The following is a 14,022-nucleotide window of genomic DNA, read 5'->3' as shown; positions in this document are numbered from 1 at the left end:
GGGGCTGGAGAGGGAGGCTCAGAGCTGCTGATCATCGGTCATCTGACCCCTCCACAAACCGGCCATAAACTGCAGGGCTGGGACTTCTGCACTTTGTTGAAAGCCTGTGACAGCTCTGATTTCTCATCTTGGGTCCTAAAGCTATTCTAACTCTGGCTCCCCACCCCGCTGGCTCTTGGCCAAGCCCCTTATGCCAGGAGTGTGGAGAGGATGTAGTGACCACTCTGAGCCAAAAGTGCAGGGCGACCAAATCATGCATGGCCTAGAGGGTGCCCCGAGTGGACGACAGGTGAAGGCACTGGCCGAGCTCCTCTGCTGCAGCCCTCTCCCCGCGTAGGACCTCAGCTGAGCCCAGAGGAGCAGGAGGAGGGGGTGGTCATGTGAGGTACTGGCTCCAATGAGTGCGCCAAGCCTGGGTCACTTCCAGGGGCACAGCAAGGCAGCAACACACTTGTCCTGAGTCAGAGGTTTCACTTAGCCCCGTGCTACCCTTCCCCTGTCTCCATCCTCTTCACCTCTCTTGACCTTGACGGTCACCTCCTGCCTCGAGTGTGCCAATCCGGCCAGCTGGTCCTTGTTGAGCACAGATTCGATTTGAAAGCACTTTGACCTTAGCTCAGAACCTTCTTCGCCCAAGAAGCCACACTCGTCTGATCCCTCCCAGCCAGTGGGGGACTCTAAGAGGTGGCCCAGTGCCAGGGAGAATCATGCCCCTCAGCTGGCCTCTGAATTTGGGTTGACCCTCAGTCTCTCAATCTCCTGCCTCGTGACCTGCTGTGGGGCAGTCATGCCTCCTGCTCTCGTAGGCACCACGGGCGCCAGTTCCTGGATCAGGGCTGGAGCTGGACCCCCTGCCCTTACAGCCAGAGATAGTTCTGGTAGTATGGGCGAGCTTGGTTCAAGGCCTTACGCCAAAGCTCCAAGGCCTAAGACTGTTGGAATGAAAGGGTGCTACTTGGAGTCTTTAATAAGTCATTATCCATCCCCACATCCCCACATCCCACTATCCACTGTGAAATGAGTCGCCCTTCCCAGCCTGAGGGGCAGTGTCAGGTCCAAATGATATATACTCTCATCCATCTCGAGTTTTCTCTCCTTCCCTGGGCCTCTCTCCATCTGATAAATCCAAGTACACACACACACACACACACACACACACACACACACACACACGCAGGCTTAATTTGACCCCGTGGCACCTGCACACCAGCAAGTGAGATGGCCCCGTGCCCCCTGTTATCCCCACGGTGCTCAGGTAGCCGGGTCAGTATCAGCATGAGCAGCGATCAGCACCAGGCCTCCCTTAGGTGACTGGGGCCCCCATGGAACCTGCCTCTTCCCAGGTTCCTCCAGGGAATGGCTTCTCCCCAGAGGTCCATGCCTTTCTCACCAGCCGCCCCTAGAGAAGGCCTGCTAAGATGGAAGGACCTCGTCCCAGTTATTTCCTCCTCTGTGTGCTGGTCAAACCACCCACCCCACTGTCACGGCGGGTGACAGGAGGTAGCCTCTGCTTAGCCACACAAGTCCACTGCCACCTTCCATTCAACATGGGACTTTCTGCCCAACATCTGCCTCAAAGGCCCTCCCCAGAGGTGTTTCCTAAAACAAAGCAAACTACTCTAAGGTAATGAAACAACAAAATGCCATTTCCTCCCCTAGGACCCCCTCATCTGACCCATCTTCCAGGGAGTTTGTTTACTGAAGGGCCCTGGGGAAGGATGGAGAGGCTGGGCCGGGGGCTCCTCAGGGGCCCTGGGCATTCCGAGGGCCTGGCCAGGGCCCTGGACATCTAGAGGCAAAGGGTGGACCCCAAAGATGAGTTCGCCTCCATGCTCTTGGTCCCGTAATGGAGACTTAGAAGTCAATAGGTGGTGTGAGGCTGGCCAGACTCCCAGCTCCAGGCTCCCACTGCCATGCTGATGGCAGCTGTCCCTCCCACCCTCCCTTCTCTGTTGGTCCCCATGGTTCTGTCTCTGCTGCCACCGCAGGCCTTGTTTTGTTTCTCTGATCGTCTCTCTCTTTCTCAGCTTCTCACAGTCTCTCTCCCTTCCCTCCATCTGTCTTCCTGTCTGAATGAGGTTCCCTGGGCTTCCAGAGTGTGGGCGGTTTCATTCATTTACTGGCCCATCTCCAGGAACAGTGCATAAGATACACACAGCCACAATAAGATACACACAGCAATGGTAAGATACACACAGGGGCTGGATCTTGCTTTAGGGCCAATTAGAGCCCCCAAGCCTCTGAGCTCCAAGCTGGGCCCCAGTGGGGTTGGGGGTGGGGGTTACTGACACCCAGCTGGGCCTCTGAGCAGGAGGGAGATGGCAGTGCTGAGGCTCAGGCAGGAACATAGCCTGACAACTGAAGCCAGTGGAGGCCTGGGAACCCCCTACACACACACAGCCCCTCACCACCACCACACTCTTACCTGCTGCAAAAGAGGTCGGAATTCATTTGTTCTAGTCAGGCCATCAGCAAAGCTGCCATGTCCATGCAACCTGGGCAGCACTAGACTCTGGAATGTGGGTGTGATGGTGCCCAGTTTCTCCTGTCCTGAAGGTCCGTGGGAAGACAGATGTGCAGATGAGTGTCGTCTTCCTCACTAGACGCTGTGCAGAATTCCAGGACGTGCTTTGGGGGAAGAAAGGTCAGGTCAGGCTTTGAGGGATGATGGGTGATGACCAAGTCTTGGGGCGGGGGGAAGGGCAGGAAGGGGACATTCCAGGCAGAAGGAATGAAAGACCACAAAGGCCCCAGGGCCCTAAGAGATCAGCTTCTGCTTGGCACGCCAGTGGGGCCAGCTTCTGTAGACCATGAAATTGTCGGCGGAAAAAAAATGGAATCTGACTAGAGTTGCAAACATTTTTTGGTTTTCCAAGTAAAGACATTAAAAGAAAATACGTCATTTTTCCTCTTACTACCCTTTTATGGAAGAAGTAATATTTTAAATACAAAAGAAAAGAAAGGCTATTTGGAATAAAAGGTATCGTAACCAAGAAAAGACAGCTGGCAACGTGACAGATACAAGCCGATCGATTTCATGCCTCCCTGTTCTCGTCTTCCTCCCTTCGTTGCTGACTTTCGAGCACTTTATCAGGGGCCAGGCCCTTCAGGTGACTGGCCTCTGGGACACACCGATAGAGGGACCTGTGGAGGTCGGGCAAGGACTGGGCACATGGAGGAGGCCGGAGCCACACCAGGAAGGACTTTGGACTTCACGCTCAGGAGTGTGGATTTTGCCCTTCAGATGACGCGGATGGGGAAGCATTTTAAGCGAATGGATGCTGTGATCAGATTCAGGCTTCAGGCCAGCGTCCATTCTCACGGCTTCGTCTAAGACTGGATTGGAGGGAGAAGAGACCAAGGGAGAGACGGGCCCGGTGAGAAATGATGAGAGTCTATAGTAAGACAGGGACAGTGGCAGTGGGACTAGAGGAGGGGAGAAGCTGGGTACCAAAGCTGGGGACTTGGCGATGAGCTAAACGGAGCCCAGCTCCCAGGGAACTGTCATTCTCCACTCGTGGGTCTCTGGGTGGCAACAGATACAACAAATAAATAAGAGGTGTGGGGTGGGGGATAATGTCAAAAAGGAAATGAGGCCACGGGGGTGAGAGTGAAGGGAGGAGGACACAGTCGTGCGGGCAGTAAGGGGAGAAGGGCCCCGAGGGCGGCCATCTGGAGAGGGCCTTTTGGGGGGAGTCGCCAGCACCTGCGGGAGCGGCTCTGCCTCTGAGGAAGAGCCCAAAGGGCTGGGGCAGAGGGAGCCAGGATCGGGCTACATGAGGAGCTACCTAATATATATGTAAGTTACGAAGCATGATTAAAGCGCACCCAGGCGCCCGCCACCCAGCACTGCCCTGGTCTCGCCGGTCCCTGCCCTCCCTCCCCCGTCCCCCCCGCCACGTGCATCCTGCGTTTCATTCTCTTTTCAAGAGTAGTTTCAGTGCTCTGTATGTATCTCTGAACATCACGCTATTTAGCTTTGCTTGTTTAAGAGCTTTATAAAAACGGGGTTTCTTAGATATGTACTCAAGAGGAACGAAACCGTGTCTGCAAAAAGCCCTGACTGTAAAGCAGCCTTATCCAAAGTAGCCGAAAGGGGAAACAACCCGAATGTCCCTCAGCTGGTGAACAGGTAAACCACATGTGGTTCATCCACACAGTGGAATATTATTCGGCCATAAAAAGGAATGAAGCACTGACACATGTTACAACATGGATGAACTCCTAAAATGTGACACTGAGTGGAAGAATCCAGGCATAAAGACTACATATTGTATGACTCCATTTAAATGAAATGTCCAGAAAAGCCAAATCTATAGAGGCAGAATATAGAGCAGAGGTTGCCCGCGGCTGCCTGTGGGAACGAATGGGGAGTGACTGGAAGTGGACACAAGAGTATTTTGGAGGCGATGGGAATATATTGAAAATAGATAGTGCGATAGTTGCACAATTCTCTAAATGACCTGATCAGCATTAAATCACACTTAAAATGGGTGCATTAACATGGAAATGTAAATCGTACTTCGATAAAGCTGTTTTAGAAAAGGCATTATATTATAGTCTTCTGAGGCTCGTTTGTCTCTCTCAGTTATGTTTCTGAGACTTTATTGGTACTGTCGCGCAGAGCTGCCACTCGTTTATTTTCACAACTCTATAGATTATAGATTATAGACTTATAATCCATCGTGCGATGGCAGTACACTTCATTTCTCCAATCTCCCATCCTGTCACTGGACATACTTGTTTTTTTCTATTACAGAACAATTTGCCAGGAACATTCCCGTACGCGACTCCTTGGTATTCATAACTTTATGTCTGTTGACTCTAATAAGGAAATATCAGGACTTGTATACTGTCTCTTTTTTTTCAGTTCATTTTTTTTAGGAATTCATTTTTATCGAGTTTTACAAAAGAATTATTGCACCAACAGGTTGAAAATTAAAACACAACTGCTCCTCATCACAGTTTGAGATATGCGGCTCTAAGGACTGTACTGGGAATAAAATTGCTGGGTCAAGGGCATGCAAAAGTTCAAGGCCGTCCGAATGTCAAACTGCTTTCTAAAATAGCTGTAATGATTTGCATCCCACCTTGCTCCGCATCTCCACCAACACTTAGTACTGTTCAATTTTTAAATTCGTGCCACTTTTGTGGGTACGACGTATTTTAATTCCTTTGTCGCTAAATGAGGTCGAACATTTTCACATGTTTATGGGGCCTTTGTACTTCCTCTTCTGTGCTACTCCGGTTCGGTTTCCTTTGCCCATTTTTTTTCTTTTTCTTATTGATCCATTCAGTTCTTTATATCCTCTAGATATCAGTCCTTTGTCATTTAAATATATTCCAGATCTCCTTCTCAGTTCGAGACTTATTTGAATTTCCTTGGGGTGTCTTTTAATAACAGAAGGTCTTACTTTTATAGTAGTCGGGTTTGATCTACTCTTTCCTTTTCTGGCTCATTCCTCTTCCCTCCTTGCAGATCGTGCCTTTTCTGGAAGGGCCCCTACTGAACTGACAAGCTCCGAGCAGGCGGTGGACGGCCCTTTTTGAATCTGCACTCTCTTGCCTCCAGCCTTATCTCAGGCCCACTTTATACTCAGTAGTTTGTTCCGGGGTCTATGTTTTCACTGCTAGTCTTTCCCTGCTGCAAAGACCTCCCTTAGTCTGCTTGTAGAACCCCAAGTCATTCCGCAAACCCCAGCCTCTGGCACAGCCTCCTTTTTCCTTCTCTCCTTCCCTTCTTTCTCTCCTTCCTTCCCCAAAATGGTGTGTCTCTCTCTCTCTCTCTCTCTCTCAGAGCCCAGAAGTCTTATTATTATTATTATTAAATGCCTATTAATCCGTGAATTCGCAGGCTTCCAGCAGTTCAGGCTCCTTTCCACTAGTTCTCACAAAACGAACCTCCGTGGGTGGAGCGGGCCGGCGCTTCAGTCGAACCCAAGTCACTTCTCTCCGTCTTCCTCCTTTCTCTGATCACCTCCCTTCGCATATTTGAGGAAGCCATCTCAGCTCTCGGAGTAATTAACATGCTCAGTACATACACTGACTCTCTTGGCGAGAATCATGACCTTAGCTTGTTTGTGTCCAACAATGCCAACAGGGCAACACTGCAGGCCCGGCCAGCTTTGCCATGGTAACATTTGTGGGAAATTCCTTTTGAACAGTGCCCATTCCCTGATGTCTACAATACCACCTTTCTTATAGATTCACGTGTATGTGGCCAGAGGAACAATTCCATGTTTCTAAAAGGCCTAAAGGACATGCAGCAATGCCTGTCCTCGCTCCCTTCATGTTGGTCATTTTGGCAAATCACTGGAAGATGCGGTTCCGGCCGAAAGGCACAACGTTCTCTTCTTAAAAGCATTTCCAGACCCCCAAGGCTGAGTCAAGTCTTCCTCTGTTCAGTGGGCCCCAGGCCTATCTAAGCATCAGATGATTGACAGTATGTGTGGTTTTGACCATTAACATGGAATAATCTTTACCTTGAATAAGTACAGTTTATTAAAGAGACAGTATTTCAAAACTTGGGATTTCTTAACAACGGAATGTTTAGAACGGAGAAAAAGTTTGGGAACCACTTTTCTCTCGCCAGTGACGTCTATGACATTTGTGACACCGCCCTCCACTTGAACACTTCCAGGGCCAGGAAGCTCACTGCCTAGCTCCCTGCCTCGGTGGGCTGGACCGCTCCAGTTGTTGTAAACTGCTTTTTGCTTCTTTTTAATGCTCCCTCTGTCTGCTGCCTCCTCATTGCTGCTTACTGTTCGCCACTCTGCTCTCTAGAGAGACGGCGAGTGTTTCTTCTCTGTCGCCCCCACCCTCCGACATGAGAGGCAGTACCATGTCTGCCATGTCTCTTTTTCTCCAGGAGAAACACCTGGGAAGAGGTAGTTCCTAGATCCCTCGGCGCCTGCTCACCCCCTGCTCCAGAACCCTGGTAAACCACACGGCCTCGTTTGAGGAAAACCCGGCGCAGAGGAGGCCCTGATCCGGTTAACGTCAGTCTGTGGGTGCAGCCAAAGAGGCTCGTGGCAGTTCTGGCAGCCTCGTCAGCCCTGTGGTTCGTGCTGAACTTGGGAGTTGATGAAACCCCACAGATATTTTCCATGTGAAAAATTACCAGTTTGTTTATAGGCATCTGATTTCTCCCTCTAAATGCAGAGTATCCGTAGGATTCGATCTTACTGCGGTGACTCAGTAAGTTAAGTTTTCTTAACTTTCCTGTCTCCATTTAGCTCTCCCCCTAGCTTCACGTCAAGCACAAATTTAATAAGAAACATACTTTTTTTTTTTTAATGTTATATTCGAAAGACAATGCCCTGTGGCAGCTAAGACTCCTTGGACTCTGTCTCCATTACACTCCGTCTTTGGGGTGTCAGGCCCCCGACTCCGAGGAAGCAGGGCCAGGGGAGGTGCGTGTCTTTACTCCAGGCCCAGGGTGAGGCCCGGCTTTGCTGCGTGGCCGGTGATGATCCGGCTCCGCCTCGCAGCCCCAGATCGTCTGAGTAATCCCGGCCCCATATCTGTTCCATCTCCTGTTGCCCAATCTTGCCTGGTCTTCATTTAAAATGCCTCCCTCCCTCTCTCTCACTTGTTCCTTCACTCATTTCTCCTGAGACCATGGTGCTTGTGCCAGAGGTGGCCTCACCAACACAGACTCCAGGGATCTTTATAAACAATTCCCAAGGGGGTGCAGGACCCCGAGCCCCTGGCTAGGGATGTCACTTGGGCTGAGCCCTGGAAAGAGAGGGAAAAGTTCAGCAGACCTGTCTTTGGAAGACTCACGTGTCAGGCAGAAGACACAAAGAAATTTCCATCAGTCAGCACTGGGGTGTGAGCTGAGGCCACCAAAGAAAAGGGTGGGAGGTCAGACTTCCTTCCAAGAGAGGTTTATGTTGAGCTGTACCCTGACTATATTTGTGTTTCAAAGCAATCGGTGGAGATAAATGATTAGCAAGGCCCAGACACAGGGTCAGGAGACAGCCACGAAGAGGGTGGGGGAGCGGGTAGGAGGAGGCAGGTAAGCCAGAGACGGAGAGACGTGGTAGAGTCACAGGTGTGCAGAGGGACATGGGACCAGTGGGACAAAAGGAGACAGCAGCCGATTGGATGGAGGGGGAATAAGAGAGGGTGAAGCCTTGAAAGGCATGTTCCTAGGAGGGGAATATTCCAGAAGCAGGTTAGGTGGTGGGAGGGTGAGGAGAAGAGGACTTGGGAGGGCACCGCCCCTTCGCTGTGAGGAGATGGGTGACTGACGAGCCAGGTCTTCTCACCCCCACCATAGCCGGGGGTCCTCAGTCCACTCGCCCTCCTGTAGCCATAAGAGCCTTTGCCCTTGGTCTCTGCCTGCCACCTGCCCTGGGATGCTTCTGGGCCAGGCATCCTCCACCCAGAGACACTTCAGGAGGTGTCGAGTTTCCCCCCAGCTCCCCAAGCCCAGTGCATTCACAGCTCACCAACTTTTCCATGGCAGTCACTGTCGGGGGAGTGGGGAAGTGGCAGGTCAGAGCCGCCTGAGAAGGACCAAGGAGTTCAAAATACTGCCCAAGACCCAGGAAGCCATGCTCAGAGCCCAGGGCCCTGTGCGAAGCCAGGCCTGGTGTCAGCCCTGATGGTGCCTCCTTCTCCATGTCACCAGTATGAATGGCCCCTCCTGAACTCTGGGTGTTGGGTGGATGCGGGGGATATGACGATTTATCATATCAGGCCATGTGTATCGAGCCAGGCATCTAAGAGCTTTACATAATTTCATTTAAACCTCCTAGCAGCCCTAAGAGTCAGGTGCTATTTGATTCCCATTTCACAGACAAGGAGACCAGCGCACAGAGGTCAGTAAATTGGCTAAGGTCACACAAGAGTTGGAGCCCAAGGGCAAAGGTCAACAAGGGCCCCACCCTTTAGCCACCCTAGGGCCCACTCCTCCTCCACCCTCCAGAATGTCCGCTGCCTCAGTCTACTGTCACTGAACAAGTCAAGTGTCATATTCTTGAGTCAGGACATTCTCATTTTTAATTCCAAACCTTAAGCCCACTTCTGGTTTTGCTCCTAGCGAAGTTACCTCCGGGGCGGTCCCTTCGGGAACGTGGACACAAATGACACCTTTCCTTCCCCAGCTCGGTGGGGCTCCTCTCGCCCCACCCAGCTCCATCCTTGTCATTCCCACTTCACTTCACACCTAACCCCCCTGATCCTCTGAGGCCAAACCCTGCCTTCCTCCTAGTAAAGCTGTCTTGCCTGTCCCATCCAGCCTGCCTGAGCCATCTTCCTGCCAACTCCTTAGCATCTGAGATTCACTCCAGCTGCCGGCTGTAAGCACTTAGCCTCAGAGAGCTGATTCTCTCTTCACCCTGAGTCTTAAGCTAAAGACGATAACCCTGTATTTCTCTCCTGGCCCAGGACCTTGCATCTAGGAATGTCAGCTAATGATTTTGATATTAATGTCTTGATTTTTGCGTGACATCTGACAAAGGGTCTGTCTTCCCTACAACCCTTGGGAGGAGAATAGGTAGAAATGATTATAGCCATTTTCCACATGAGGAAACAGGCTGAAAGAGGTTATCGTGCTCAGGTCATAAGACTTGTGTGTCCCAGATTTTTCTGGCTCCTAATCCAGTGCTGTTTCCCCTGCACCTTGCTTTTGGTGCCCCCAGGAGTTAATGCTGAATAAATATACAGAGGAGAGATTAGCCTGGGCTGAGGGAACTAGAGTGGTTCATTTTAGAGGGAGTTGAGCTGGGCTTTGAGAGGTGGGTGGGTTTCGCCTAAGCAAAGAGGATATTCATTGGGAGAACCATGGCTCCTCTGAAAACCAATCGACGAGCAGGAGATTCCTTGGCGAACGTAGAATGATGAAAGTAAACATTTGGGCATACTTTTTAATAACAGCAATGTCAAAATATAAGTCATAGGCTATAAAATTCCCCCTTTACAGTGTACAATTCAGTGGTTTCATGTATATTTAGAGTCGTGCAACCATTACTAATAATTCCATTAGGACATTCTCATCATCCCACAAAGAAACTCCATGCCTTTGGCGATTACCCCCATTCCCACTCCCATGCCCCAGCACCACTAATCTACTTTCTGTCTATTCTAGACATGTCATATAAATGGATTTATACCATACGTGGCCTTTTGTCACTGGCTTCTTCCACTTAGTATGATGTTTTCAAGGTCGGTCCATATCGTAGCATAAAACTAACACTTTGTTTCCTCTTATGGCCGAATAACATTCCATTGTTTGGATATAGCACATTTTGCTCCATTCATCCGTTGACACATCCGTTGATGGACGTTTGGGTTGTTTCCAAATTTTGGCTGTTATTCATAATATTATCCTGCTTTGAACATTTGTGTAAAATTTTTGTGTGGACATGTTTCCAGTTCTCTTGGAATGGAACTGCAGGGTCACATGGTGACTCTGTTTAACATTTCGAGGAACTGCCAATCTGTTTTCCAAAGAGGCAGTACCATTTTACAATCCCACCAGACACATAGAAGGCTTCCAATTTCTCCATATCCTCGATGGCATTTGTTATTGTCCATCTTCTTTATTTTAGGCCTCTTAGTGGGTGTGAAGTGGTATCTCATTGTGGTTTGGTTTGAATTTCCCTGATGAGTAATGAAGTTGAGCATTTTTTCATGTGCTTATTGGTCATTTGTATGCCTCTTTGGAGAATGTCTATTTAAATCCTCTGCCCATTTTTTAATTGAGTTAATTGTCTTTTTATCGTTGAGTTGTAAGAGTTCTCCATATATTCTGGACACAAGCCCCTTATCATACACATGCTTTGCAAATATTTTCTCCCATTCCATGAGTTGTCTTTTTATTGTCTTGATGGTATCCTTTGAAGCACAAAAGTTTTAAATTTTGATGAAGACCAATTTATCTAATTTTTCTTTTGTAACTTGTGCTTTTGGTTAAGAAACCATTGCCTAATCCAAGGTCACAAAGATTTATACTTATGTTTCTTCCAAGATTTTTGTGGTGTTAGCTCTTACGTTAAGTCTGTGATCCATTTCGGGTTAATTTTTGTACATAGTGATCCAACTTCATTCTTTTACATGTAGAAATCCAGTTGTCCCAGCACCGTGTGTTAGAAAGACTTTCTTCCCTTTCTCCCTACCCCGTTTAATTATCCCGGCACCCTTGTCAGAAATCAGTTGAACATAAATGTGAGGTTTATTTCTGGGCTCTCAATTCTGTTCCACTGTTGGGCATATTTTCTAAGAGATATTTTTCTCAAACTGAGGTGCCTGGTGACTTGTCCTTCCCTGGAAGAGCGGTGAAGAGATGGAGCGATCCACTAAGCAGACTGCATTTCCTCGGGTGGGTCAGCCCCCATGGCTCTCTGCACAGCCTCATCATAATTACACCCTCCTGCAGGATTCGGAACCCCCTCCATTATTTTATTGGCAGCTGGGAGGTAGCTGACTGAACAAAAGACGTTGTCTCTGTCTTACTTCTCAGTTATTGTAAATATCAAGTCAGATAATTTACACAAAAGAATTTAGAAAAGTCTAAAGTGCTATCCAGATGTAAGGTGTATGCTTATTATTATCCCTCTTCCTCATGAATAAGACCGAGAGAGAGAGAGAGAGAGAGAGAGAGAGAGAGAGAGAGAGAGAGAGAGAGAGAGAAGTTACTCATTGAGATTACTCATTTTACTCATTGAGATTGAGGCTGCAATGTCTGTATTATTGCGAATTCCAAATTAGTGAGGTTCATCCTTTCATGTCATTCTGGCAGGAGGCTGTGAGCTCGCCACTGGGAGAGTAAATATGAATGTTGGTCATCCCTTCTATTCTCCCTTCCTTGAATGAGGGCCTACTTTGTGCCAGACATTGTGCTAAGCTCTAGGAAAACCAGAGAAATAGGCAGACACGACCTCCGCCCTTCTGGAGCTCACGGTTAACAAGGAAGCTGTACAGTTCGATGAGCCATTATAGTAAATGCAACCGTGAGGGAGGTGCAGGGTGATGCCTCCAACCAGCCCTGGTATCAGTTTGTACCATGTAAACCAGGGGGTTAGAGTATCTTCCAACCCTGATTTTCCTTTGCTTCTGTAATTTTTCAGTGAGGCAGAGGCTCAAGCCCTAACCCAGATGTTCTATAGCCATTGTCTCAATGCCACAGTTAGACCTGAGGATAGACCGGCACAGCCGACAGCCTGCGCTACCATCCTCCCAGTCGGTTCTCAGGAGCTCTTCAGAGGCGACGCCCCGGCTGAAACCTGCCTCCATCCTGCTTTCTGCAGTTTCTTTCCTGATAGTAGAGAAGGGCTCCCTGGTTTCAGGCTAAGCTGCAGCCTCCTGTTCCTCTCTCCCCATCCTTTACCCACTCACCCCAGCAACCACTCTTTCACTGCCTCACTCTCAGCCTGGCCCCTCATCCTGGCCAGGGCTGCTCTGATCATGGGCATCCACTTAGCCAGCCCTTAAGTGCACCAGTGCCCCTTGGTGTGAAGGAAGCCACAGGACTCCAGCTTTCATCTCCCTCTTCTCTCCCCTCCACTGGCACGGCCCTGCCTCCTCCACCTCCTAGGGCTGGGGCATCCGCCTTCCTCCCCACCTCTACCCCCATCCTCCTCTACATACCTCTCCCTGGCACCATGTCATCTGACAACTCAGCATGACCTCAGGGGTACTCAGGTCACACAGCCTCCCACTCACACTCCATGTGCCAAGTGACGCTTGAGCCTGTATGTCCCTCCAAGCCCGGGGCTCCATACCACATGCAGATACCCAGGAGTCCAGGTGACTCCCAAAGACCCCAAGCTGCCGAATGGGTTGGGGACTCCTAAGTAGCTGTCACTGGCTTCTTCTCTGCTCTCTCTGCCCAGCCTCCACTTCTTTCATGGTCCCTTCCCACACCTTCGGGGTGTCTGCTACGGTGTAGGGTCCTCCCACCTCTGGGGACAGACACCATGGTGCTGAGGAGTTAAGGGAGGACCCTCAGCCTCCATAACCACCTCGAAAAGGATGTCACTCTCTTGTACCACCACCCCATGCTTGTCGCTTAGAGGGACCCATGGATGAGACAGAGAAAAACTAACAGGGAGTGTGGAGACCTGAGGTGACTTGGAGCAAGCCACTCACCCTGCGTCTTAATTTCTTCATCTGCCAAATGAAGGAGCTATTCTCATTTCTAGGTTCATCTCTGTAGTTCTCACAGGCTGACAGTCTGTGTGGTTGCTTCTGCATGAGCAACTGAGAGCTGTGTCCTAGTGGGAAGAGGGCAGGTGTGCCAGCGCTCCTGTGCCTCTATGCCCCCCTCCCAGAACACCCCCATCATTCTTTCCCCCTTTCCTGGTAGCCCCCCACCCAGTCTCCAGGTTGGGGGGGGTGGGGCGTGCGGGGGGGAGGACGGAGGCTCCCAGCATCTTTGCAGTACCTCCCCCAGGTGCCTGCCAAAGCCTAAACTCTCCTCCCAGCCACGAAGGCCAAGCCTCCTCCTCCCCCGCCCCAAGCATACTGAAGAAGCCAGACGGGGTGACTGATCATTAACCCAATCCCTGCTGCGCTAGCGGCGCTGAGGACAGCTCCTCCACTTTGTCACTCAGGAGTCCCAGAGGCCTGGGGCTATTAGGCCGGAAGATTGAGCGTCAGAGACCGCTGGGCGCCCGGGTCCCTGCGCGGAGGCTGCGCGGTGGCAAGGAGAGGGCACGGTGGGAAGGCCTGGGTGTTCCAGCAAACTGCCTGGTCGCTCAGCTTCAGAGGTGTGTGTGTGTCGGGGGTGGTGGGTCCCCCTTGCTAGCTTCCTCTGCCAGAGCCTGACCTCAGCCGCATCAGCCACCCCCGGGCTGCATCTCGCAGGGGGCCGCCTCGGCTCCTCCCCGGGCCCGCGCCCCTGCCCGGGCGAGCCAAGAAGCGTCGGTCTCCGCCCCGCTCCGTTAGGCCCGCGCGGCCGGGGAACTTTGAAGCCGAGGAGGAAGCGCGGCGGGGCGGGGAGGTGGGGGGTGTGTCGGAAGGCGGCGGCGGCCGGGTTTTATAATCCGCAGGGCGGGCGCGGCGCGGGAGACG

General features: G+C 50.8%; 1 long non-coding RNA gene across 1 annotated transcript; it reads right to left on the bottom strand.

Moving 5' to 3' along the window:
* Positions 1-10,066: 10,066 nt before the first annotated feature.
* Positions 10,067-13,952, bottom strand: LOC120599968 (uncharacterized). Its single transcript, XR_005652031.1, has 3 exons — positions 13,475-13,952; positions 13,099-13,223; positions 10,067-11,565 (listed from the first exon to the last, which is right to left on the bottom strand). It is a non-coding gene; the product is annotated as an uncharacterized LOC120599968 (long non-coding RNA).
* Between the last annotated feature and the right edge of the window lie 70 nt (positions 13,953-14,022).

This window comes from Pteropus medius, unplaced genomic scaffold (assembly GCF_902729225.1).
Source record: "Pteropus medius unplaced genomic scaffold, Ma_sr-lr_union100, whole genome shotgun sequence".
Lineage (NCBI taxonomy): Eukaryota > Metazoa > Chordata > Mammalia > Chiroptera > Pteropodidae > Pteropus > Pteropus medius.
This window is presented reverse-complemented; position numbering and strand designations above follow the sequence as displayed.